The sequence below is a fragment of the Aquarana catesbeiana genome, linkage group LG02 (assembly GCF_042186555.1).
Source record: "Aquarana catesbeiana isolate 2022-GZ linkage group LG02, ASM4218655v1, whole genome shotgun sequence".
Classification (NCBI taxonomy): Eukaryota; Metazoa; Chordata; class Amphibia; order Anura; family Ranidae; genus Aquarana; species Aquarana catesbeiana.
This window is the reverse complement of record NC_133325.1, coordinates 240,951,030-240,977,579: the sequence shown is the minus strand read 5'-3', so window position 1 is coordinate 240,977,579 and position 26,550 is coordinate 240,951,030.

Sequence of the window (26,550 nt, the reverse complement as noted above, 5' to 3'; positions counted from 1 at the left end):
CCCTGGACATTCACTTCAGGATATAGGAGCCAATTCCCCTCTGGGGCTGTAAGCATGGCAGCTGAAAGGGGAGGCTGTAGAACCTAGGTTGCTCCAGAGTTGCTCCAGAGTGGTCTCTACTTTGAGTGCTAGAAGGTAGTCTACTAACAACATCCATGCCAAAATCGGGAACAAATTTGTGTTTTTCTTGGCACTGCGAGACTTTGATCCTATTGTGCCTCCGGTGACAGATGTTCTAGACTGCCTCTAGGCCAGATTAGACATGGACCTTAACCCACACTCATTGAGGTTGCAAGAGTCGGTTGTATCGGCAATAAAAACATTTAAATAGGCCAAAGATGCTTTAGTTGCACAATTTTTGAAGGCAGTCATAGGGATTCAACCACCAAGAAGGAGAGTCTTTCCCAAATGAGATCTATCAGTGTTGCTGGATTTTCTGTCAGTTCAACGGTTTGCTCCAAAAGAGCAGAGTCCAGTTTGGGACATTACTTACAAAGCAGTATCTATCACAATTTTCAGGCAGAAGGATGTCCGAGATTCAAGCTTTGGAGCTGCATAAAAACATATTGTTTTCTTTCCAGAAAGAGTACAGTTTTATCCTGTAGGTCATCTTGTAACAAAGGTAGCGACAGTCCTCCATTTAACAGACATCTGAGCATTACCTAACTTTCCAGAAGATCACACAGGAAAGTCACACGAATTGGATGTTTTCAGAACGTTAGAAGTAGTATCTGTCCACAATTGCACCTTTCGAATTATCTAATAAGCCTTTCATCATTCCAGCTGGAAATCATCAAGAATAAGAAGCTACTGCCTGGACTCTAGCAGGCTTGGTTGTGCATATAGGGCAATGGGTCGTGAGCCTCCATCAGTGGTAGCTGCGCACTCTACCGGTTGCAGCCTCATGGGCAGCCTGTTCAAGAGCATCTATGGAATCCATCTTTAGAGAGGTATGGTCGTCCCAGCATAGCTTTTCACTTTTACAGAGTATACCCGGGTGCCATGTCAACAGTGGACTTTGAGGGAAGGACTATGCAATCTTCTGTCCCATCCTAATTAAAAAATTGATTTGTCAAGCAGAACCCACCCTGGCAGCTAGTTATTTATCACTAGTATGCTGCCATGTTGGCTTCAGGAAACTGAAAAATTGTATTAATTACTTACCGCAAATTTTCCTTTCCTGATGCCAAACCATGGCAGCATATGGGCCCACCCTTGTACATTTTAGGTATGTGGCTTGTTACAAATGAATGGGGGGTCTAGCTACTCCTTTTTTTTAATGCTATTCACTGGTCCTGAGGGAGTGGTCAAGAGGTGGAACTCTATCACTTGTTCATTGACAACACTTACACACAAAACCTTACTCTCCCTCCTTACCCTTATCACATCCCTTATATCCTACTTCTCCCCCCCCCCCCTCATTACTAGCCCCTCTCCCTCCCCTTTATTTTTTTCTCTCTTTTACCCCATTGCAGTTATCAATTTAGCCCCTGTCAGGAGGGTCTCATTGTCTCTAGTCTCCTTTTTTAACTTTCTGCACCATCAACAAACCCTCCTCCCTTTGGTAGATATGTTTTGTACTTATCCCCCCTTCTTTTTTTTTCTTCAAATACCCTCTCTATTATTATTCATTTGGAATTTACCCAGTTATTTGTTGCTTATTGACAGATGATTGACATATGTTGCCTTCCTTGTCTTAGCACAACGGTTGGAATTGGTTGGAAATTTGATGTATTTGTAATAGTTGTTATGCTGATTCTTACAACACACCAATTGTATAATTCACATATTCTTATATGTTCGAAAACATTTTTTTCAATAAATCTTGTTTGGGAAAATAAAAAAACATCGGCATTCTCCTTGGAAGGATTTGCATAAAATTAGAGTGCGTCTGTGGAAATTTGTGCTCATTCAGTCAAAACTCAGTTAAACTCATTTGTGAGGTCCTGGCTCATAGACAGCATTCAAATTAATTTCAAAGATATTCAGTATAATTGAGTGCAAAGATTTCTGCTGGCCACTCAAGTTCCTCCACACCAGACTCACCAAAACATTCCTTTATGGACCTAACTTTGTACACAGGGGTTCAGTTATATTGGAAGAGAAAATTACCCTGCTTAAATTATTGCCACGAGGTTGGAAGTGCACAATTTTCTATGCATGATGTTGTACTACCAGTCCCCTCAACTAGAAATACCTGAATTGAATAATTTGGAGGGGTGTTTACATACTTTTGGCCAGAGTGTGTATGAGTGATGTCAGGTGTCCAAAAATGTTTGTTTGATCTATTTGACCTCACAATCTATATAGGTAGAAGTAGATCACGTAGAAGTAGAGGAAGAAATAATAACTCAAAAAATTCTCATAGCTCCAAGACCAAACGCAAACACTATTCATCCACAGATAGTGACAGTGAACATAAAGATCCTTCCGTGACTTTTTTAGAGAAGGATCAACCCCCTTTAGACAGCCCTACTACAAACACAGGAAAAACCAAACCAAATATAAAAGGCAAGACATTCACACATCAGTCCCCACCCCGTCAGGGAAGGGCACGGGAAACACGCAAGAGTCAATGACAACTGAGGAGCAAAACACACAGAACATAGAAGATCCCTTTACCACACATGATCTTATTCCTTCCAGTTCCCTTCAAGATATGAAGGTAGTAACCTCACTCAATTCCCGCTTAATGCACACCATCTTTCATTATTGAAAAAAGGCCTTTCATTCCCCCTAAATCAGGGATGAACGAATTTGAGGTCTATAAAGATATTTCCCTTTACCTTAGAAATGTGATCTTTAAATACTGGCATTCTTCATGATGGGCTTTAATTAACTCAAACAAATAAGGAAGAAAGAGATGCTCTAGATGCCCTAGTCTCTCTCCTACAGGAGAATGATGAGTCTGGTTCAGATACAGAGACCTCTGAGCATCAGTATGCATTCACATGCCCGGCTAATATACCTATTAGATCAGTCAAAATGCCCCCACTGTCTAATACAAACCAATTGAATTCTTCTTGGCGCAAGTTAAGAGGGACTTGTTTAAGGTTAACTGGAAATATAAGGGCCTCGATAATCTCTCTCGGGAGGAGAGGAAAGCACTCAGGGAACTTGAGGAGGCCCCAGGCATTGTCATCAAGGGCAGCGATAAGGGTGGTAATGTGGCCCTCCTCACTGAGGACCAATACGAGAATGAAGTAAGGAGACTGCTCGGCGATGAGTCTACGTACCGTAAGCTTCATTCCAATCCCTTCCCTGCCATTGTTAATGCTCTCAATTATCTACTGAGCCTTGGCCTGGAAGAAAAATTGATCACTAGGAAAGAATTTAATTATTTACGTGTCGTGCAGTTCAATAAACCGACATTTTACATCATTCCTAAGCTTCACAAGTCTTTACATAATCTACCCGGCAGGCCCATAGTGTCTGCTGTCAACGGTCCCCTGGAAAAAATTGGAAAATTTATCGATGCACTTATTAAGGAATTGGTTCATGACCTATCCTCGTATGTGCAGGACACCAGGGATGTACTGTTGCGACTGGACGCTATGACTCTGCCGGCTGGAGCTCCCTTAGTAGGAATCGACGTGGAATCCTTATATACGTTGATCCCCCACGTCTGGGGGCTGAGGGCTGTCCACTTCTTCCTTGAAAGGAAAGTCCCACTTCTCGGACATCAGAATGAATATATAGGTGAGATCCTCACCTTCCTACTGGAACATAACTGCTTCCAATTCATGGGAACCTACTACCAACAGATTAAGGGTACCTCAATGGGAGCTCCCTGGGCCCCCTCATACGCATGCCTTCATTTGGGCATGTGGTAGGAGGAACTGGTATACCCATCACCAATGTACCTCGGCCACAGTCGCCTGTGGCTGAGGTACATTGATGATGATCTGGGATGGTACTGAACAGGAGCTGCTGCAGTTCATGAATGAACTCAATACTAATGAGCACAACATCAAACTCACTTTTACTGCTCATCCCCACACCCTTTCCTTTCTTGACCTAACTATAGGAGCTGAGAATGGATTGATCAGCATCAAAACCCATCGGAAGTCTACAGCAGCTAACACCCTCCTTCAAGCCACCAGTGATCACCCAAAATCTTTGATTAGGGGAATACCTGTTGGTCAGTTTCTTAGAACATGAAGAAACTGTTTCAACCAACAAGACTTTATGGCTGAAGCTAGGGACTTCTACAGTAGATTCAGGGAGAGAGGCAACTCTCACTCATGTATTAGGGAAGCCAAAAGACGGGCCATTCAGACAGACCGACAGAAACTCCTTATGAAAAAAGATCCTAAATCCCTGAATGACAAACAGGAACCTCTCAGGATCATCACCAAATTTGGTGCCCAATGGGACCAAGTTAAGGCAATACTGAGCCAACATTGGCATATCCTGTCTGAGTCGCCCGCGTTGGTTAACCTTGAGGGTGTATATCCTCTCCTTACCGCCCGTCGCTCTAGGAACCTGGGAGATTGCCTTATTCATTCCTAATACAAGAGATCATCCACTCCCAATTGGCTCTCCCAACTTTCACCATTGAAAGGTATGTTTAGATGCGGCAGGTGCTCGGTCTGTAGATATGCTGAACGCACGGACGTGTTCACCGATTCTGACTGTAAAAAACATTTTAAAATTCACAATTTTATTAATTGCAATACCACGAGAGTAATCTATATGCTAACCTGCCCCTGTGGGAAGAACTACGTAGGTAAAACCAAGAGGCAACTTAAAGTCAGAATCGGTGAGCACGTCCAAAGCATTCTTGGCAAAGAATTTCATCAAATTTCACGGCAGGAATCCTGCCGGACTTACCTTTAAGGGTATATATAGACTGAACCTCCCCCAAAGAAGGAGTGACTTTGATAGAATCCTATGCCAAAAAGAAAAAAATGTGGATATACAATTTAAATAGTATGCATCCCCATGGGCTAAATAACGAATGCAAGCTCTCTGTATTCTTTACACCTTAACTTTCACTAGCTGCAAGTGGGACCCCCTTCATGGTACTGAGCCCTTATGTAGTTCTATGTCAGTAATTTGATTGTAGTTTTATTTTCTATTTTTCTTTAATTTATTAAATCCATCTAATTGTCCATATTCATTCTTTATGCTTACCCTTTTATCTTCATTTTATTTATTCCTTGCTTCTTACTGCTCGTGCTTTATTCTCATCTATTTCTATGCTTCACTCTTTATGGATTTTCATTTCCTCTATGGGTGTCTGCACCTGCGGACCAGCCCCTTATGTCTGTATTGTCTTTTGAATACACGTATGGCTGTCAATTAGTTGTGCCGTCGCCGAGACAACCGGACGCTGACGTATCTACTGAGTCTAGCGTCTGGGTTATTTAAGATGACAGCCTCGGCCACTGCGCATGCTCTGAGGAAATCCGTGTGACGGATGAAATGTGTCAGAATGACACCATCACGCTCCGCATAGCGCACTCACAGAGCCACCCACCAGCCTCGAAATCCCCGTCTGCACCCCTACGAGGTTGTGTGTACTCACCCGGGTACAGGATGACTGGATGATTGAACGCAGCATATGGCTCACTGCACTCTCCAAGTCAAATACCACGCCCCCTGAATACCATCATCAGGACCCCGCCGGTGACACCATCCTTGCGGACGGAAGATAGCCTGATTAGCCAGCTGGAGATGATATGAGCAATATACGGCTCTTTTTGATCGGTGTGACATGTCAGTGCCTAGACCCGGGTGAGATCTTACCTTTTCCATATCCTGTTTAGGACTGCTACCTAAATTTGCTATCTGCACTCCACCCGTAAGCAATGATGGTTTACCGACATAGCCTCACTTCCAAGCCTGCTCCCATCCTCCAGGGCTCATAGCACCTTATACACAGGCACTTCCCTTCTCTGCTATCTGTGTGTACCGCAGCACTGAATGTTTATTGTGAACTTTTACAGATAAGGACAGCAGTGTCTACTGTTTTTTAGAATTGGTGGTGGTACCTGGTTTTAAACCATATTTTTTCGATTGGTGTTAAAGTGAATTTTCAATAAACATTATTTATATTTTGGTAACTGCGTGTTCCTCCTTGACGAATTGCTTTCTTTTTCTCTCCCCTCTTGTTTTGATATGCTGTTGTCATTATATTGTTTAGCAGAGTCTTCAGTTCTGTTTTTATCTCTGTGTTAAAATGTGATGCGAATGTGAGAGATGACATCACTGAGGGAGCTAGAGAGGAGGTGGAATCCTTATGGGTAGAGCTCCAAAGGGATGAAGCTAAAGGGAAAATAATACTGGGAGTATGCTATAGGCCCCCTAACCTGAGGGAGGAAGTGGAGATGGATCTCCTATCACAAATTGGATTAGCAACAAGGATGGGAAGTGTTATCATAATGGGGGATTTTAATTATCCAGACATAGACTGGATGGAGGGAACCGCGCATTCATTTAAGGCTCGCCAGTTCCTTAATGTCTTGCAGGACAATTTTATGGGTCAGATGGTAGACGCACCAACTAGAAATAAAACTTTACTGGATCTACTGATTACCAACAATACAGACCTGATCACAGATGTGGAAATACGGGACAATTTAGGTAACAGCGATCACAGGTCAATTAGTTTCAGTATAAATCACACAAATAGGAAACATGAAGGGAACACAGACACTGAATTTCAAAAGAGCCAACTTTCCTAAACTACAAACCTTGCTAAAAGGCATAAATTGGGATAAAATATTAGGAACAAAGAATACGGAGGAGAGATGGGTTTGCTTTAAGAGCATATTAAATAAGGGCATTAGCCAATGTATCCCATTGGGTAATACATTTAAAAGAGCGAACAAAAATCCAGGATAGCTTATCTCCAATGTAAAAATGCATATAAAAGCAAAGGAGAAGGCCTTCAAAAAATACATGGTTGAGGGATCATCCTCAGCATTCAGACTTTATAAAGAATGCAATAAGAAATGTAAGGGTGCAATTAGGACAGCTAAGATAGAACATGAAAGACACATAGCGGAGGAGAGCAAAAAAAATCCCAAGAAATTCTTTAAGTATGTAAACAGTAAAAAAGGGAGGACAGACCATATTGGCCCCATAAAGAATGAGGAAGGACATCTGGTTACAAAGGATGGGGAGATGGCAAAGGTATTGAATTTATTCTTCTCCTCAGTCTTCACGAGTGAATCAGGGGGCTTCAGTAACCAAAACTGCAGTGTTTATCCTCATGACACAACACAGGAAGCACCTCCATGGTTAACAGACGGAATTAAAATTAGACTTGAGAAACTTAACATTAATAAATCACCGGGACAAGATGAATGCATCCGAGGGTACTTAGGGAACTCAGTCAGGTGATTGCCAGACCGTTGCTCCTAATTTTTACAGACAGTCTATTGACTGGAATGGTACCAGCTGATTGGAGAAAAGCCAACGTAGCACCAATATTTAAAAAGGGCCCAAAAAACATTCCCTGGGAATTACGGACCAGTTAGCCTAACATCAATAGTATGTAAACTCTTGGAGGGGATGATAAGGGACTATATACAAGATTTTAGTAATAAGAATGATATCATTAGCAGTAATCAGCATGGATTCATGAAGAATCGTTCTTGCCAAACCAATCTATTAACCTTCTATGAGGAGGTGAGTTTCCATCTAGATAAAGGAAGGCCCGTAGACGTGGTGTATCTGGATTTTGCAAAAGCATTTGACACAGTTCCCCATAAACGTTTACTGTACAAAAGAAGGTCCGTTGGCATGGACCATAGGGTGAGTACATGGATTGAAAACTGGCTACAAGGGCGTGTTCAGAGGGTGGTGATAAATGGGGAGTACTCAGAATGGTCAGGGGTGGGTAGTGGGGTTCCCCAGGGTTCTGTGCTGGGACCAATCCTATTTAATTTGTTTATAAACGACCTGGAGGATGGGATAAACAGTTCAATCTCTGTATTTGCAGACGATACTAAGCTAAGCAGGGCAATAACTTCTCCGCAGGATGTGGAAACCTTGCAAAAAGACCTGAACAAATTAATGGGGTGGGCGACTACATGGCAAATGAGGTTCAATGTAGAAAAATGTAAAATAATGCATTTGGGTGGCAAAAATATGAATGCAATCTATACACTGGGGGGAGAACCTCTGGGGGAATCTAGGATGGAAAAGAACCTGGGGGTCCTAGTAGATGATAGGCTCAGCAATGGCATGCAATGCCAAGCTGCTGCTAATAAAGCAAACAGAATATTGGCATGCATTAAAAGGGGGATCAATTCCAGAGATAAAACGATAATTCTCCCACTCTACAAGACTCTGGTCCGGCCGCACCTGGAGTATGCTGTCCAGTTCTGGGCACTAGTCCTCAGGAGGGATGTACTGGAAATGGAGCGAGTACAAAGAAGGGCAACAAAGCTAATAAAGGGTCTGGAGGATTTATAGTTATGAGGAAAGGTTGCGAGCGCTGAACTTATTCTCTCTGGAGAAGAGACGCTTGAGAGGGGATATGATTTCAATTTACAAATACTGTACTGGTGACCCCACAATAGGGATAAAACTTTTTTGCATAAGAGAGTTTAATAAGACTCGTGGCCACTCATTACAATTAGAAGAAAAGAGGTTTAACCTTAAACTACGTAAAGGGTTCTTTACTGTAAGAGCGGCAAAGATGTGGAATTCCCTTCCACAGGCGGTGGTCTCAGCGGGGAGCATTGATAGCTTCAAGAAACTATTAGATAATCACCTGAATGACCGCAACATACAGGGATATGTAATGTAATACTGACACATAATCACACACATAGGTTGGACTTGATGGACTTGTGTCTTTTTTCAACCTCACCTACTATGTAACTATGTAACTATGTTATTTTCTAAGTCCAAAAATGTTTGACCCTACAGTGTATTAAATAGTTGCACAGGGCTTTTAATTAAGTATTGTAACTAAATATATTAGGCCAATTTCACATGAACAGCCAAGGGGAGCTAAAACCATGGCTCAAATGCCTGTTTTTATCTTCCATAGCCATTTGTATGAAAGAGATCAAACAGACTGTTGGGATACACATGCCAGCAGACAAGTTAAATCCTCTAGAGAAACTCCCAGGCTGGTTTAGCACGCAAACACAAGCAGTCGCACATTCCCGTGCACGCCGACGCTTGCGTGCACCCATGATTGACGCTGGCACCAAATAGACTATTCTATTCTAAACTCATTCCGGTGCCTAGATCCAGCTTTGTCTTCAGCTTTCATGCATCCTGTTATCTGTGAAGCTGTATTCTGATTCCTGTTATCTACCCAGCTTGCCATGACCATCACTTGAACTCCACCTGCACCGACCTCGGCTTATACTGTGTCCAATCTTCTGTCTGCTCCTTTGGCTCCTGTTCCACTGATCCGGTTCCACTGACCAGGTTCCACTGATCCGGTTCCAGACCCGGTCTGCCTTCCGAATACGTTCCTGCCTGTGTCCTGTATCCAATTCTCCAAGCCCCTGTATGACAAAGGAAAAGGAGACTTTTCTCCTTTCCTAGACGATACCCAATACGGAAAAACGCAGCGTCGGGTGGAGCTATAGGACCTGACGTCACCACGTACCAGCTGGCTGGCTTCTGCCACGGCTGTGAATTTCGTTTGAATATTTTTCTGCCAGATGCTTTTAATGATGTCAGTTGTCCATCACATGGAATAAAGGGATTTTTTAATCTACTGCACTATGAAGCCCCTTTTTTTTCCCTCCCTTAAATGTTTTTCCATACCATACCTCATGAGTGATCCTACTTGGATAAGGAACGTATGGAGAAAATTGCAGCTTTCTGAACCATCATTGCATAGTTACATAGTTACATAGTAGGTGAGGTTGAAAAAAGACACAAGTCCATCAAGTCCAACCTATGTGTGTGAGTATGTGTCAGTATTACATTATATATCCCTGTATGTTGCGGTCATTCAGGTGCTTATCTAATAGTTTCTTGAAGCTATCAATGCTCCCCGCTGAGACCACTGCCTGTGGAAGGGAATTTCACATCCTTGCCGCTCTTACAGTAAAGAACCCTCTACGTAGTTTAAGGTTAAACCTCGTTTCTTCTAATTGTAATGAGTGGCCGCAAGTCTTGTTAAACTCTCTTCTGCGAAAAAGTTTTATCCCTATTGTGGGGTCACCAGTATGGTATTTGTATATTGAAATCATATCCCCTCTCAAGCGTCTCTTCTCCAGAGAGAATAAGTTCAGTGCTCGCAACCTTTCCTCATAACTAAGATCCTCCAGACCCTTTATTAGCTTTGTTGCCCTTCTTTGTTCTCGCTCCATTTCCAGTACATCCTTCCTGAGTACTGGTGCCCAGAACTGGACAGCATACTCCAGGTGCGGCCGGACCAGAGTCTTGTAGAGTGGTAGAATTATCGTTTTATCTCTGGAGTTGATCCCCTTTTTAATGCATGCCAATATTCTGTTTGCTTTGTTAGCAGCAGCTTGGCATTGCATGCCATTGCTGAGCCTATCATCTACTAGGACCCCCAGGTCCTTTTCCATCCTAGATTCCACCAGAGGTTCTCCCCCCAGTGTATAGATTGCATTCATATTTTTGCCACCCAAATGCATTATTTTACATTTTTCTACATTGAACCTCATTTGCCATGTAGTCGCCCACCCCATTAATTTGTTCAGATCTTTTTGCAAGGTTCCCACATCCTGCGGAGAAGTTATTGCCCTGCTTAGCTTAGTATTGTCTGCAAATACAGAGATTGAACTGTTTATCCCATCCTCCAGGTCGTTTATGAACAAATTAAATAGGATTGGTCCCAGCACAGAACCCTGGGGAACCCCACTACCCACCCCTGACCATTCTGAGTACTCCCCATTTATCACCACCCTCTGAACTCGCCCTTGTAGCCAGTTTTCAGTCCATGTACTCACCCTATGGTCCATGCCAACGGACCTTATTTTGTACAGTAAACATTTATGGGGAACTGTGTCAAATGCTTTTGCAAAATCCAGATACACCACGTCTACGGGCCTTCCTTTATCTAGATGGCAACTCACCTCCTCATAGAAGGTTAATAGATTGGTTTGGCAAGAACAATTCTTCATGAATCCATGCTGATTACTGCTAATGATACCGTTCTTATTACTAAAAACTTGTATATAGTCCCTTATCATCCCCTCCAAGAGTTTACATACTATTGATGTTAGGCTAACTGGTCTGTAATTCCCAGGGATGTATTTTGGGCCCTTTTTAAATATTGGTGCTACATTGGCTTTTCTCCAATCAGCTGGTACCATTCCAGTCAGTAGACTGTAAAAATTAGGAACAACGGTCTGGCAATCACTTGACTGAGTTCCCTAAGCACCCTCGGATGCAAGCCATCTGATCCCGGTGATTTATTAATGTTAAGTTTCTCAAGTCTAATTTGTGCTTTCTGTGTTGTGTCATGAGGATAAACACTGCAGTTTTGGTTACTGAAGCCCCCTGATTCACTTGTGAAGACTGAGGAGAAGAATAAATTCAATACCTTTGCCATCTCTCCATCCTTTTTAACCAGATGTCCTTCCTCATTCTTTATGGGGCCAATATGGTCTGTCCTCCCTTTTTTACTGTTTACATACTTAAAGAATTTCTTGGGATTTTTTTTGCTCTCCTCCGCTATGTGTCTTTCATGTTCTATCTTAGCTGTCCTAATTGCACCCTTACATTTCTTGTTGCATTCTTTATAAAGTCTGAATGCTGAGGATGATCCCTCAACCTTGTATTTTTTGAAGCTCTTCTCCTTTGCTTTTATATGCATTTTTACATTGGAGCTAAGCCATCCAGGACTTTTGTTTGCTCTTTTAAATTTATTACCCAATTGGATACATTGGCTAATGCCCTTATTTAATATGCTCTTAAAGCAAACCCATCTCTCCTCCGTATTCTTTGTTCCTAATATTTTATCCCAATGTATGCCTTTTAGCAAGGTTTGTAGTTTAGGGAAGTTGGCTCTTTTGAAATTCAGTGTCTTTGTATTCCCTTTATGTTTCCTATATGTGTGATTTATACTGAAACTAATTGACCTGTGATCGCTGTTACCTAAATTGCCCCGTATTTCCACATCCGTGATCAGGTCTGTATTGTTGGTAATCAGTAGATCCAGTAAAGTTTTATTTCTAGTTGGTGCGTCTACCATCTGACCCATAAAATTGTCCTGCAAGACATTAAGGAACTGGCGAGCCTTAAATGAATGCGCGGTTCCCTCCACCCAGTCTATGTCTGGATAATTAAAATCCCCCATTATGATAACACTTCCCATCCTTGCTGCTAATCCAAATTGTGATAGGAGATCTGTCTCCACTTCCTCCCTCAGGTTAGGGGGCCTATAGCATATTCCCAGTATTATTTTCCCCTTAGCTTCATCCCTTTGGAGCTCTACCCATAAGGATTCCACCTCCTCCCTAGCTCCCTCAGTGATGTCATCTCTCACATTCACTTGTACATTATTCTTGATATATAGGCATACCCCTCCCCCTTTTTTACCCTCTCTATCCTTGCGGTATAGGGTATACCCTTGAATGTTTGCCAGCCAATCACGAGAGCTGTTGAACTAGGTCTCTGAAATTCCCACAAAATCCAAATCCTCCTCGTACAACAGTATCTCTAGTTCACCCATCTTGTCCGCCATGCTCCTGGCATTGGTGAACATGCCACATAGTTTGGACCGGTCGCATATTGTCCTCGTATTGGGTTTTTCGAGATTGTAACTAGGACTTGCTACTATACTCACCTTGTGTTTTTGTGCTTTGGTTAACCTACCACTAATGCCCCCAATACTACCCTCTGGAATATCTTCCGCGCAGGCTATCTCTGCCTCTGGATCCTCCCCCCCCATCGCCTAGTTTAAAAACCCCTCTAACTTTTTGGCCATCTTCATTCCCAGCAGATCTGCACCCTCCTCATTTAGGTGCAGTCCGTCCCTTCTATAGTACCGGTTACCAACTAAGAAGTCAGCCCAGTCCTCCAGGAACCCAAACCCCACCTTACTACACCAGCTCTTCAGCCACTTGTTTACTTCTCTAATCTCCCTCTGCCTTTCTGGTGTGGCTCAATGTACCGGTAGTATTCCTGAGAATACTACCTTGGAGGTCCTTTTCCTCAATTTAGCCCCTAAGTCCCTAAAATCGTTCTTTAGGACATTCCATCTGCCTCTGACTTTGTCATTGGTGCCAACGTGCACCATGACAGCTGGGTCTTCCCTAGCCCCTCCCAGTAATCTGCCCACAAGATCCGTGATGTCCCGAACCCGAGCGCCCGGTAGACAACATACTGTTCAGCGCTTCAGGTCTTGGTTACACATTGCCCTCTCTGTCCTTCTAAGAATTGAGTCCCCTACCACCAGAATCTGTCTTTCCTTTCCCTTTGCTGCCCCCCCACTCTCACTGGAGGAGTTCTTCACCCGGCAGCTAGGAGAGTCCCTCAGCTCCAGCAGTGCTGGTCCCTGACTGGTTTCACCAATGTCACTCAATGGAGCGTACTTATTTGGATGCTCCAGTCCTGGATCGGCCTCCCTGGCACTTCCCCCTCTACCCTTCCTGACTGTCACCCATCTACTCTTTGCTAGTGCCTACACCTCTTTGTCTCCACCCGCCTCTGTGCTGGCCCCTGCCGGCACCTGCCGTGTACGTTCCTGGCTCTCCTTCAGTATGGATGGTCTTCTCAGTGCTGACAGTTGCTTCCCCAGATTCAGAACCTGGGCTTCCAGGGAAACAATGTGCTTACATTTTGCACAGCAGTATTCGCCCTCGATCGGATGATCAAGGAACGCATACATGCAGCAAGATGTACAAAGAGTCGCCTCTCCACACCTGCCGGGCATCGGACCTATTAAATTTAGTGAGGATTGGGGATTTTACCCTGTCCAAATTACCTAACAGCTAGCTTCCTGGCACTAATACTCAAGACAATACACAGGTACTCACAGACCTACGTGAAACCGCAGAACAGTCGCAGACCTACGTGCACTCGCAATACACAAGTATACAGTACACAATACACAAGTACTAATGATCCACACACACTACTCAGACAACACTCAGGTACTCACACTACACAGGTACTATGACCCCTGTTATAACCTCCTGTTTTAAACTCTGGTTTTAACTCACCACTTAGACCAGTTCCACTTGGACTGTGTTCAAAACAGCCTCACAATGAGCAGGCTCAGTATGAGTCCTACACAAAGTTATATAGGCCTCAAGCACCTGTGAGCAATTAACCACTCCCCCTTAATTGGTAGCCTGAAGGAACCAAAGAAGAAAAAAAAAAAAAAAAAAAGCTATTGCAGCATTCGAAATTGTTTGAGGAGGGAATTCTGTCGGATGTTTGAATCAGCTGTTCCTGTCTGAGTGATCTTGTACATTTGAGCCCATAAGATCTCTGTAATAGGGGTCCTACATATTTGGTAAGTGGCCTTTTTGTACATCAATGTTATTGCCTGGCATGTGGAAGTATATGATGAAGACAACATCCCCTATTATTTATATTTATTTATTTATATATTTGTCATCCAATAAGGACACTAACAAGCCCTCTGATGGATTATATATATATATATATATATATATATATATATATATATATATATATATATATATATATATATATATATATATATATATATATATATATATATATATATATATATATATATATATATATATATATATATATATAATTTTTTTTTTTTTTTTTTATTTTGTCTTTAATTCACAAATTTTCTAATCCAGCTTTCTAAGTTTGGTGTCAATTCTTGGTATTTACACTGATTTTGTAATAATATTATAAATGAGGTAGAGAGCGGTCGCAGTTAGCTGCCTCTGTCGACCTGCATCTCAATACCCCATAACAGGGACAACAACCCCTAAAGAGGGGGAAGGGGGGGGACTATTGCGGTACTAATAAAGTGAAAATTACAGTACACAAAGGTAGAGAAAGAGGGCAATAAGGTAGTATAAAAATTCCATTTTAATAGAAAACATAATTAAAAAATTGTAACAATATCACATAACAGTTGTAATTTAAAAATGGAAGCAGTCAATACAACCAATTGGATTACAACCCATAGTGTTAGTAGACACAAATAGAGCTTGAATTCTCGACCGGTTTCGCGGTTTTACCGCTTCCTCAGGAGAGCAATATCTGTAGTGCAACATATAATAATTGTAATGAGTATAGCACACAGAAAAAAAATTTTTTTCTCATAATAACATTATTAATGCAGCACAAATATTTAGAGAAAATGTTACACAATTATGTACAATTAGGTAGAAAAAGAATGAGCTCACCCGTTCTACGGCTCCCGGTGGGTGTACACGGCCTCAACCGATTCCCCCCGTGGCGGACACAGGGGATGACTACACAGCCCCTGAATGGATAAATAGGATGGTAAGATAAAGGGATATGGACTGGAGAATTAATTAGGAGAGAGTATGAGGTGAGGAAGTGCCATTAGTGTGCCTCTAGGATTAGAAACGTGTGCAGGAAAGGGGGCCAAGGAAATGTTGAGGAAATGGGTAGGAGGTGAATGGACAAAGGGGAAGGGGAGGAAAAGGGAAAAAAAAAAAAAAAAAAAAAAAAGGGGGGGAAGGGAAAGGGAAGATCTTCCCCCAATCTTCCCTTCCCCCCCCCCCCTTTTTTTTTTTTTTTCCCTTTTCCTCCCCTTCCCCTTTGTCCATTCACCTCCTACCCATTTCCTCAACATTTCCTTGGCCCCCTTTCCTGCACACGTTTCTAATCCTAGAGGCACACTAATGGCACTTCCTCACCTCATACTCCCTCCTAATTAATTCTCCAGTCCATATCCCTTTATCTTACCATCCTATTTATCCATTCAGGGGCTGTGTAGTCATCCCCTGTGTCCGCCACGGGGGGAATCGGTTGAGGCCGTGTACACCCACCGGGAGCCGTAGAACGGGTGAGCTCATTCTTTTTCTACCTAATTGTACATAATTGTGTAACATTTTCTCTAAATATTTGCGCTGCATTAATAATGTTATTATGAGAAAAAATTTTTTTTTCTGTGTGCTATACTCATTACAATTATTATATGTTGCACTACAGATATTGCTCTCCTGAGGAAGCGGTAAAACCGCGAAACCGGTCGAGAATTCAAGCTCTATTTGTGTCTACTAACACTATGGGTTGTAATCCAATTGGTTGTATTGACTGCTTCCATTTTTAAATTACAACTGTTATGTGATATTGTTACAATTTTTTAATTATGTTTTCTATTAAAATGGAATTTTTATACTACCTTATTGCCCTCTTTCTCTACCTTTGTGTACTGTAATTTTCACTTTATTAGTACCGCAATAGTCCCCCCCCTTCCCCCTCTTTAGGGGTTGTTGTCCCTGTTATGGGGTATTGAGATGCAGGTCGACAGAGGCAGCTAACTGCGACCGCTCTCTACCTCATTTATAATATTATTGCAATAGTCATTTGGGATGATGGTACTTTTATTTGGTCTTTTACCCTTTTTGATTTGAACGCTTCTCCTTCTTTATAGTACACTGATTTTGTATATTTGTCAGTTAGTTTATATATTGTAGGTTGCACATCTAATTCCATTCATACACATTACTAAAACCAAATATTCAGGGTTTTTTTTTTTAGGTTGCAGCAACTTCACTAAAACTTTATCACTACAGGTTAAAAATGTATCTATTATTTCACTATATTTGTTTGCAATCCCAGATATAGAGGAAATAAGTACAAAGATCTGTCTCCAAAAGGAGCTGAGAGACTTGCAGAACCATAAAATGTGGGCAATAGAGCCTACACTTCAGCAATGCCTCCAGCAAGTAGGGGAATGACCTGGGTACATTTTTGAGAGGTGGTATGGTGTAAAGTACCACCTATAGAAGGTTTTCTGGTATAATTTCCAATGGTTAGTGCAGTGGGAGGCCTCATAGGTTATTCTGAACGCTAGTAGCCACATGGTTGGGATGATAGGGTAATTCAATTCTTCAGACCGTTTTCTTAAGGTTTGAGATGTTGGGAATTCATGAAGAAATATATTTTATATTTACTGGCAGAAACATGAGAGATGCTTAGGCCTCAAAAAGCAGATGAACTGTGATGTTAAATAATTGAACTGTGGCCCTCTTGGAGACCTTTAGGACAAAATTGATGTTCTCATGTTTGACCAAGTCTTTCCACTACCTCAAATATTGAAGACTTTTACAAGCATGTATTGTGAGGAAAACTATTGAACAATGGCTCTCATCACAAAACAAGGAGATATGTACATGGTCTTAGTGAATAAACAAAAGAAAATAGGAGTCAAGATTATACAGACTATTCTCACATAGAAATAACCTCTCCTGGTATAAACTTATTGTGTTCAAGTGATTGACTGTTTAAATAGCTAACACCATGGCTAAAAAAACTCATTGTATGAACTTTTAGGATGGTTTAGACAAACAAGTCATTTCTAAACACCCAGTGGGAATGTCCAAGGTCCATCTCAACACGTTAGAAAGAGTTGAATTTTGTACCAGTTAAAAATATTTTAAAAGTATCTATAAGGTTTTTATAAGTCATTTCAAACTGTCTATGACATTGTAGGTCACAGAGACACTATAATGTTGGCATCTGCGGACCCAACAACTTTGCTATGAAGAAAATGTATATGGAAGTGTGATTTTATAAGTAGAAGTGTTTTAAGAAACTAATTAGTATTAGGAAAAACATATAATTATGATTATAATTATATAAGATTGTAGCCTATGCTTAGATAAACAAATACGCAGTGGAGATACCAGAAATTATACAGGTATCCATATAGATAATCATTTTTATGTAGTATTGATTAATATAACAATGTGTGTATTTCCTAGATAGACCAGTCTGTATAGACATACATTTATAGAGATTAGGGATGAGCCGAACACCCCCCGGTTCGGTTCGCACCAGAACCCGCGAACGGACCGAAAGTTCGCACGAACGTTAGAACCCCATTGACGTCTATGGGACTCGAACGTTCGAAATCAAAAGTGCTCATTTTAAAGGCTAATTTGCATGGTATTGTCCTAAAAAGGGTTTGGGGACCCGGGTCCTACCCCAGGGGACATGTATCAATGCAAAAAAAACTTTTAAAAACGGCCGTTTTTTCGGGAGCAGTGATTTTAATGATGCTTAAAGTAAAAAAAAAAAAAGTGAAATATTCCTTTAAATATCATACCTGGGGGGTGTCTATAGTATGCCTGTAAAGTGACGCGTGTTTCCCATGTTTAGAACAGTCCCTGCACCAAATGTCATTTTTAAAGGAAAAAATCTCATTTAAAACTGCTTGCGGGTTTAATGTCATGTCGGGTCATGGCAATATGGATGAAAATCAGTGAGACAAACGGCATGGGTACCCCCCAGTCCATTACCAGGCCCTTTGGGTCTTGTATGGATATTAAGGGGAACCCCGCACCCAAATTAAAATAAGGAAAGGTGTGGGGCCACCAGGCCCTATATACTCTGAACAGCAGTATACAGGCGGTGCAAACAAGACAGGGACTGTAGGTTTGTTGTTAAGTAGAATCTGTTTGTAATTTTGAAAATTTTTAACGTGTTTAGCTCCAGCCAAAAAATCTTTTCTAAGCTTTTTGGAAAACATAGGGAAGGGTTATCACCCCTGTGACATTTGTTTTGCTGTCTTTCCTCCTCTTCAGAAGATTTCACCTCACTTTTTTGTCCCAATGAAAAATGTTTTTTGAAAATTTGGGTTTTTTTGTGGAACAAGGATTGGAAAGCATCAGTGGAAAGGAGAAATTGTTTTCCCATATTAACTCTTACAGGAGAGAATTTCCCTTCCTAGGGGTAGATTTCATCTCACTTCCTGTTGTCTCCTTCCGTTTGCAAGTAGGAGTCGTTTGTAAGTTAGATGTTTGAAAGTAGGGTCCTGCCCTATATACTCAGCAGAAATTTGGGCCTTAGGTGTTGCTGTGGCCACAACACTGTAAGCCCTCACAGGGCCCTGCTGTGAAATATTAGATCAAGAATTGTAATTACATGCCCCTGTTGAACAGGAGCTGAAAAATTAGGCCTTAGGCACTGGTGCTGGTGCCACAACACTGCAACCCCTCACAGACACTCTAGTTGGAACGCAGGAACGAGCCCTGCTGCAAAGTATTGCATCAAAAATTGTAATTACACGCCCCTGTTAGACAGGGGCAGAAAAATTGGGCCTTAGGCACTGGTGCTGGTGCCACAACACTGCAACCCCTCACAGACACTCTAGTTGGAATGCAGGAACGAGCCCTGCTGCAAAGTATTACATCAAAAATTGTAATTACACGCCCCTGTTAAACAGGGGCTGAAAAATTGTGCCTTAGGCACTGGTGGTGGCGCCCAGAACCAAAAATGTTCTTACAAGCTATCAGCGTGATGATTGAGGAGGAAGAGGATAATTACTCAGGGATAGTCACTCAGCATCAGCATAGGCAGTCTTTGAAGGGATCTGAGATTTCAAAAAAAATTATTCGGTTACATCAGCATCAGGTGCTTGGTAGCTGGTGGTGATCCAAGACTCATTCATTTTTATGAAGGTCAGCCGATCGACCGAGTCGGTGGACAGACGCACCCTGTGATCGGTTACCACGCCTCCAGCAGCACTGAATGTGCGTTCCGAAAGAACGCTGGATGCAGGACAGGCCAGTAGCTCAATTGCATACTGTGCAAGCTCTGGCCAGTGATCCATCCTCAAGACCCAGTAACCCAGAGGATTTTCGGTGGGAAAGGTGTCCAAGTCTGATCTTGCCCCTAGGTATTCCTGCACCATGTAAAACAGACGCTGGCGATGGTTGCTGGAACCGATCATACCTTAGGGCTGCGGACCAAACAATTGTCTGAACGCATCGGTCAGACGGCCACCTTCTCCACCGCTCCTTCTTTGACTGACCGAAGCCTCAGCAACACGTTGTCCAGAAACAGGAGTTTGTAACCTCCCAGTCTCTGGGAACGCGTTGCACAGACCTTTCTGCAAGGCCTCCCGAAGATGTTTCATCCTCTGCTCCCTCTGCGATGGCAAGATAAGGTCCGCAACCTTACCCTTGTAACGTGGATCAAGGAGGGTTGCCAGCCAGTATTGGTCCTTCTCCTTGATACCACGAATACGAGGATCCTTACGCAGGCTTTGCAGGATCAGGGAGGCCATGCAGCGTAGGTTTGCTGAGGCATTCGGTCCGGAGTCCTCTGGGTCACTAAGAACGACATGGTCCGCAGCCACCTCCTCCCAGCCACGTACAAGTCCATGTGTTTCTTGGGACTGATCCCTTAAAGACTGCTGCTGATGCTGAGTGCCAGGCTCCACCTCCATACTGACACAATCTTCCTCCTCCTCCTCCTCCTCTTCCTCCTCGTCCTCTTCCTGTGTGATCGGCGGGCACGCAGGAACACTGTCTGGATAAAGGGGGCCTTGAGAGCTAAGGAAGTCCTCCTCTTCCTGCCTCTGTTCTGCCTCAAGTGCCCTGTCCATTATTCCACGCAGCGTGTGCTCCAACAGGTGGACAAGGGGGACAGTGTCACTGATGCATGCACTGTCACTGCTCACCATCCTCGTGGCCTCCTCGAATGGTGACAGGACAGTGCATGCATCCCTGATCATGGCCCACTGGCGTGGGAAAAAAAAACCAAGCTCCCCTGACCCTGTCCTGGTGCCATAGTCGCACAGGTACTCATTGATGGCCCTCTGCTGCGTGTGCAGCCGCTGCAGCATGGACAACGTTGAGTTCCACCTGGTGGGCATGTCACAGATTAGGTGGTTCTTGGGCAGGTTAAACTCCTTTTGGAGGTCCGTCAGCCGAGCACTGGCATTATATGACCGGCGGAAATGCACACAGACTTTCCTGGCCTGCCTCAGGACATCCTGTAAGCCCGGGTACCTGCCCAAGAACCGCTGCACCACCAAGTTAAGGACGTGAGCCAAACAGGGCACATGGGTCATTTGTCCCTGTCGGAGGGCAGAGAGGAGGTTGGTGCCATTGTCGCAAACCACCATTCCTGCCTTAAGTTGGCGTGGCGTCAACCACCTCTGAACCTGCCCCTGCAGAGCTGACAGAACCTCTGCCCCAGTGTGGCTCCTGTCCCCCAAGCACACCAGCTCAAGCACCGCATGGCATCTTTTGGCCTGCGTACTTGCGTAGCCCCTTGAACGCCTACGGAGCACCGCTGGTTCCGAGGAAGAGGCCATGGAGGAAGAAGAAGAGGAGGGGGTGGAGGAGAGAGGTGTGTCACAATCAGCATTTTGGAGGCGTGGTGGCGGAACAACCTCCAACACTACTGCACCTTGTCCTGCATCCTTCCCAGCTGCCAGCAGAGTCACCCAATGCGCCGTGAAACTTAGGTAACGTCCCTGTCCATGCCTGCTGGACCATGAGTCAGAGGTAATATGCACCTTACCGCTGACCGCCCTGTCCAGCGAGGCATGGACATTGCCTTCCACATGCCGGTAGAGAGCCGGAATCGCCTTCCGTGAGAAAAAGTGGCGTTTGGGTACCTGCCACTGAGGAACCGCACATTCCACAAACTCACGGAAGGGGGCAGAGTCTACCAACTGAAAAGGCAGCAGTTGAAGTGCTAGCAATTTTGCCAAGCTAGCATTCAACCGCTGGGCATGTGGATGGCTGGGAGCAAACTTCTTTCGGCGGTGCAGCAGCTGGGGCAGGGAAATTTGCCTGGTACAATCTGACGTCGGTGTACCAAAAGCAGATTGCCCACAAGTACTTGGCTGTGACACACCTAATTCTACACCTTCGTTCCTCTCACTGCAGGTCTCAGAGAGGACTGAAGGTCTAGTGGGGTTGGAAATCTCAGCTGATGAGGAGCAAGGAGAGATCCTCTTTGTTCTTTGGTGTGGGTCTTTTAGATACGCTTGCCAACGAACTGCATGGCAGGTCAACATATGTCTGGTCAAGCATGTGGTACCCAAGCGGGAGATGTTTTGGCCACGCGATATACGCTTGAGACATATGTTGCAAATAGCAGCGGTGCGATCTGATGCACTCGTCTCAAAAAAGGCCCACACCAAAGAACTTTTTGAATAACGCGCAGAGACTGCAGCGCCCTGCACATGTGGAGCTTTGGGGTGTGATGCAGTCAATGTGCTGCCCTTAGGCTGGCCCCTGGAGAGCATCCTGCCTCGTTGGTGATGTGCCGCCGCCTCCTCCTCCTCCTCCTCCTCTCTCCTATCAGGCACCCACGTTGAGTCAGTGACCTCATCATCCCCTCCCTCCTCATCACTGGAGCAAACCTGGCAGTATGCTGCAGCAGGGGGAGCATGACTGCCAGATTGCTGTCCTTCTTGGGCACCCCCTCTGTCCGTGCTCATGTTACTGCCTTCATCGAGCTCAGTATCGTCATCAGAGCCTTCCAAACGCTGGGCATCCTCCTGGAGCATGTACCCAACACTGTGGTCAAACAGTTCGAGGGAATCCTCATGAGGACATGGTGGAGCTAGGGAAGGAGTCACTGATGACATTGAGCTGAGGGAAGAGGCCGCTGCTTTGCCAGACAAAGCACCCTGGGCATGGGTGAGAGAGGATGAGGAGGATGAGGACGGCTTGGTCATCCACTCCACCAAGTCTTCCGCATGTTGCGGCTCAACACGGCCAGCTGCCGAAAAAAAGGCCAAGCGTGTCCCATGGCCACGTGCTGATGAGGATGCACCGTCTCCACGACCAGCACTAGACACAGAGCCTGCTTGCCCTCTCTTATTGGCTTGTGACTGTCTGCCTCTCCTTCTTGGCCTTCCAGACATACTAATGGCCTGTAGCTGCACTAAGCTGGGATAGAACACCTGTAATTTTCTTCAGGTAGCTTTATATACTGTAACCAGACAAGCCTGCCTGTCAGTAGGAAGATAACAGGAACGGATCTAGCTGAACACTGTGAGCAGGACGCACTGTACTAAATGTAAATAGTCTAGCTGCCTGACCGTGGTACTAATAGGATCAAATAGAACACCTGTAATTTTCTTCAGGTAGCTTTATATACTGTAACCAGACAAGCCTGCCTGTCAGTAGGAAGATAACAGGAACGGATCTAGCTGTACACTGTGAGCAGGACGCACTGTACTAAATGTAAATAGTCTAGCTGCCTGACCGTGGTACTAATAGGATCAAATAGAACACCTGTAATTTTCTTCAGGTAGCTTTATATACTGTAACCAGACAAGCCTGCCTGTCAGTAGGAAGATAACAGGAACGGATCTAGCTGAACACTGTGAGCAGGACGCACTGTACTAAATGTAAATAGTCTAGCTGCCTGACCGTGGTACTAATAGGATCAAATAGAACACCTGTAATTTTCTTCAGGTAGCTTTATATACTGTAACCAGACAAGCCTGCCTGTCAGTAGGAAGATAACAGGAACGGATCTAGCTGAACACTGTGAGCAGGACGCACTGCACTAAATGTAAATAGTCTAGAAGATAACAGGAACGGATCTAGCTGAACACTGTGAGCAGGACGCACTGCACTAAATGTAAATAGTCTAGAAGATAACAGGAACGGATCTAGCTGAACACTGTGAGCAGGACGCACTGCACTAAATGTAAATAGTCTAGAAGATAACAGGAACGGATCTAGCTGAACACTGTGAGCAGGACGCACTGCACTAAATGTAAATAGCAGGAACGGATCTAGCTGAACACTGTGAGCAGGACGCACTGCACTAAATGTAAATAGTCTAGAAGATAACAGGAACGGATCTAGCTGAACACTGTGAGCAGGACGCACTGCACTAAATGTAAATAGCAGGAACGGCTCTAGCTGAACACTGTGAGCAGGACGCACTGCACTAAATGTAAATAGCAGGAACGGATCTAGCTGAACACTGTGAGCAGGACGCACTGCACTAAATGTAAATAACAGGAACGGATCTAGCTGAACACTGTGAGCAGGACGCACTGCACTAAATGTAAATAGTCTAGAAGATAACAGGAACGGATCTAGCTGAACACTGTGAGCAGGACGCACTGCACTAAATGTAAATAGCAGGAACGGATCTAGCTGAACACTGTGAGCAGGACGCACTGCACTAAATGTAAATAGCAGGAACGGATCTAGCTGAACACTGTGAGCAGGACGCACTGCACTAAATGTAAATAGCAGGAACGGATCTAGCTGAACACTGTGAGCAGGACGCACTGCACTAAATGTAAATAACAGGAACGGATCTAGCTGAACACTGTGAGCAGGACGCACTGCACTAAATGTAAATAGCAGGAACGGATCTAGCTGAACACTGTGAGCAGGACGCACTGCACTAAATGTAAATAGCAGGAACGGATCTAGCTGAACACTGTGAGCAGGACGCACTGCACTAAATGTAAATTGCAGGAACGGATCTAGCTGAACACTGTGAGCAGGACGCACTGCACTAAATGTAAATAGTCTAGAAGATAACAGGAACGGATCTAGCTGAACACTGTGAGCAGGACGCACTGCACTAAATGTAAATAGCAGGAACGGATCTAGCTGAACACTGTGAGCAGGACGCTCTGCATTAAATGTAAATAGTCTAGATAGAAGATAACAGGAACGGATCTAGCTAAACTGAATACAGTGTATATATATATATGCAACACCTGGGATGCATATATATACACAATACACTGTAAGTGCAGCTAACTGACTGTTCTGCCTAATCTATCTAACTCAAATCAAATGACACTGTCTCTCTCTCTCTCTATCTCTCAGCACACCGGAACACACACTACACAGGGCCGCCGTGCAGGCGGCCTTATATAGTGTGGGGTGTGTACTAAATCCCCTGAGCCATAATTGGCCAAAGCCACCCTGGCTTTGGCCAATTACAGCTCTCTCTACTGACGGCGCTGTGATTGGCCAAGCATGCGGGTCATAGTGCATGCTTGGCCAATCATCAGCCAGCAATGCACTGCGATGCCGCAGTGAATTATGGGCCGTGACGCGCCACACGAATTTAGCGCGAACGGCCCATATCGTTCGCAATTCGGCGAACGGGCGAACAGCCGATGTTCGAGTCGAACATGGGTTCGACTCGAACACGAAGCTCATCCCTAATAGAGATACAGATATAACCAAGTTATGTAATGGTGACTAATCAAACTTATACTGAATGTATTTTACATTAGACCGATTACCAGAATATTTAAAAGTATATACTATCCTTACCATTATACACATTATGAAAATAGAATGTATTAACTTAAAGGATGGACTCAAAACACATGTGAGACACCTGGTGGTTGAAGGTGGTATTATTTGAACTCACTAAATTTCCAGAGGAGGTTAATAATTAAGTCTCCTAACCCAATGGGAAGTGGCCACATCCTTTTGGGCAGAGCCATTATAATTTTTATGGTCTTATTATGTGAAATGGTTTTTAGAGGCAAGTAAGATGGGAGAAAGGGACAGGAAAAGGAGGGGGAGAGCTCAGGGGGAGAGCTCAGGATCCACCCTGAGGGGGGACACTGGGAGATACACACACTCCCAGACTGACACTCATGCACCATGCATGAATACATATCTTTACATTCATGAAGATTCCTCAACACCTAATACTTAGAACTCAGAGGTCACAAGGAGTAAATCCTCTTTAAGAGTATCCATTTTGAAACTACGGCAGCCATCTTAACTCTGGTAACCAGCCGATAGGAACAGTAGCCATCCTGGAATAGGTAATTATGTCATGTTGATTTTATCTTGTATGTTCTCTCAAATATTGATATGTTCTCTCAAATATTGATGTATTGAATATTATTCAATTGATAATCATTCTCCCGAATCAATAACCGCCTTGTAGATTTTTCTCTAAAGATTCAAATTTTTCATTATATTTTTCTTTTTGCATAGTTGCCACATTTATTGACAAAACAAACGTCTAATTTATTTCACAATTTTAACCACTTACTTACCTGCAGTATAGTAACGGTTGTACGTGTGAAATACTGACGTTCTGTTTAATTGTCAAGTTCACAAGGTTATTGATTCTACCGAGAAGTTATCATGGTGGTATTAGGTCAAAGGGACGGTACGCCCATTTTTGCAAGTGTTTTTATTGATTTTCAAGACGTTCATGTAACACAATCGGTATCTTAATTTCATGTGATTATTTGTGTTTGTTTACCAATAAATTTCTATTTCGTATGACCACACGTCTCCGTGAATAAGTTTCACAAGCATAGACTGTGTCATATAGATTGATTTTGTATCTTAAAAATATCTTCGTTAAAAATTACTCAATGATAATTATTGTGCGCGAAACTTGTCCTTAAAAAGGCACAACTTATTCTGACTGATTATTCACGACAGAGAGTAAGGGCAATCATCACTTAGTTTGGAGTAAAACAGGGTTGTTCCTTTCTCAGGTTATGGGGAGTATGAGTAAAACTGGAAGACAGACTCGGGGACAGCTACTGATGGTGAGAGTTGCGAGGATTGAAGGAAGAAGATGATCCTTGCATATGTGTACGCCTCCGAGTATGGGATGTTATGGTTGTAGTGCAGTTTGTCAAATGTTTTCAGATGTTTATTAGCAAACAGGTCGCTTAAGGTTGTAATACCA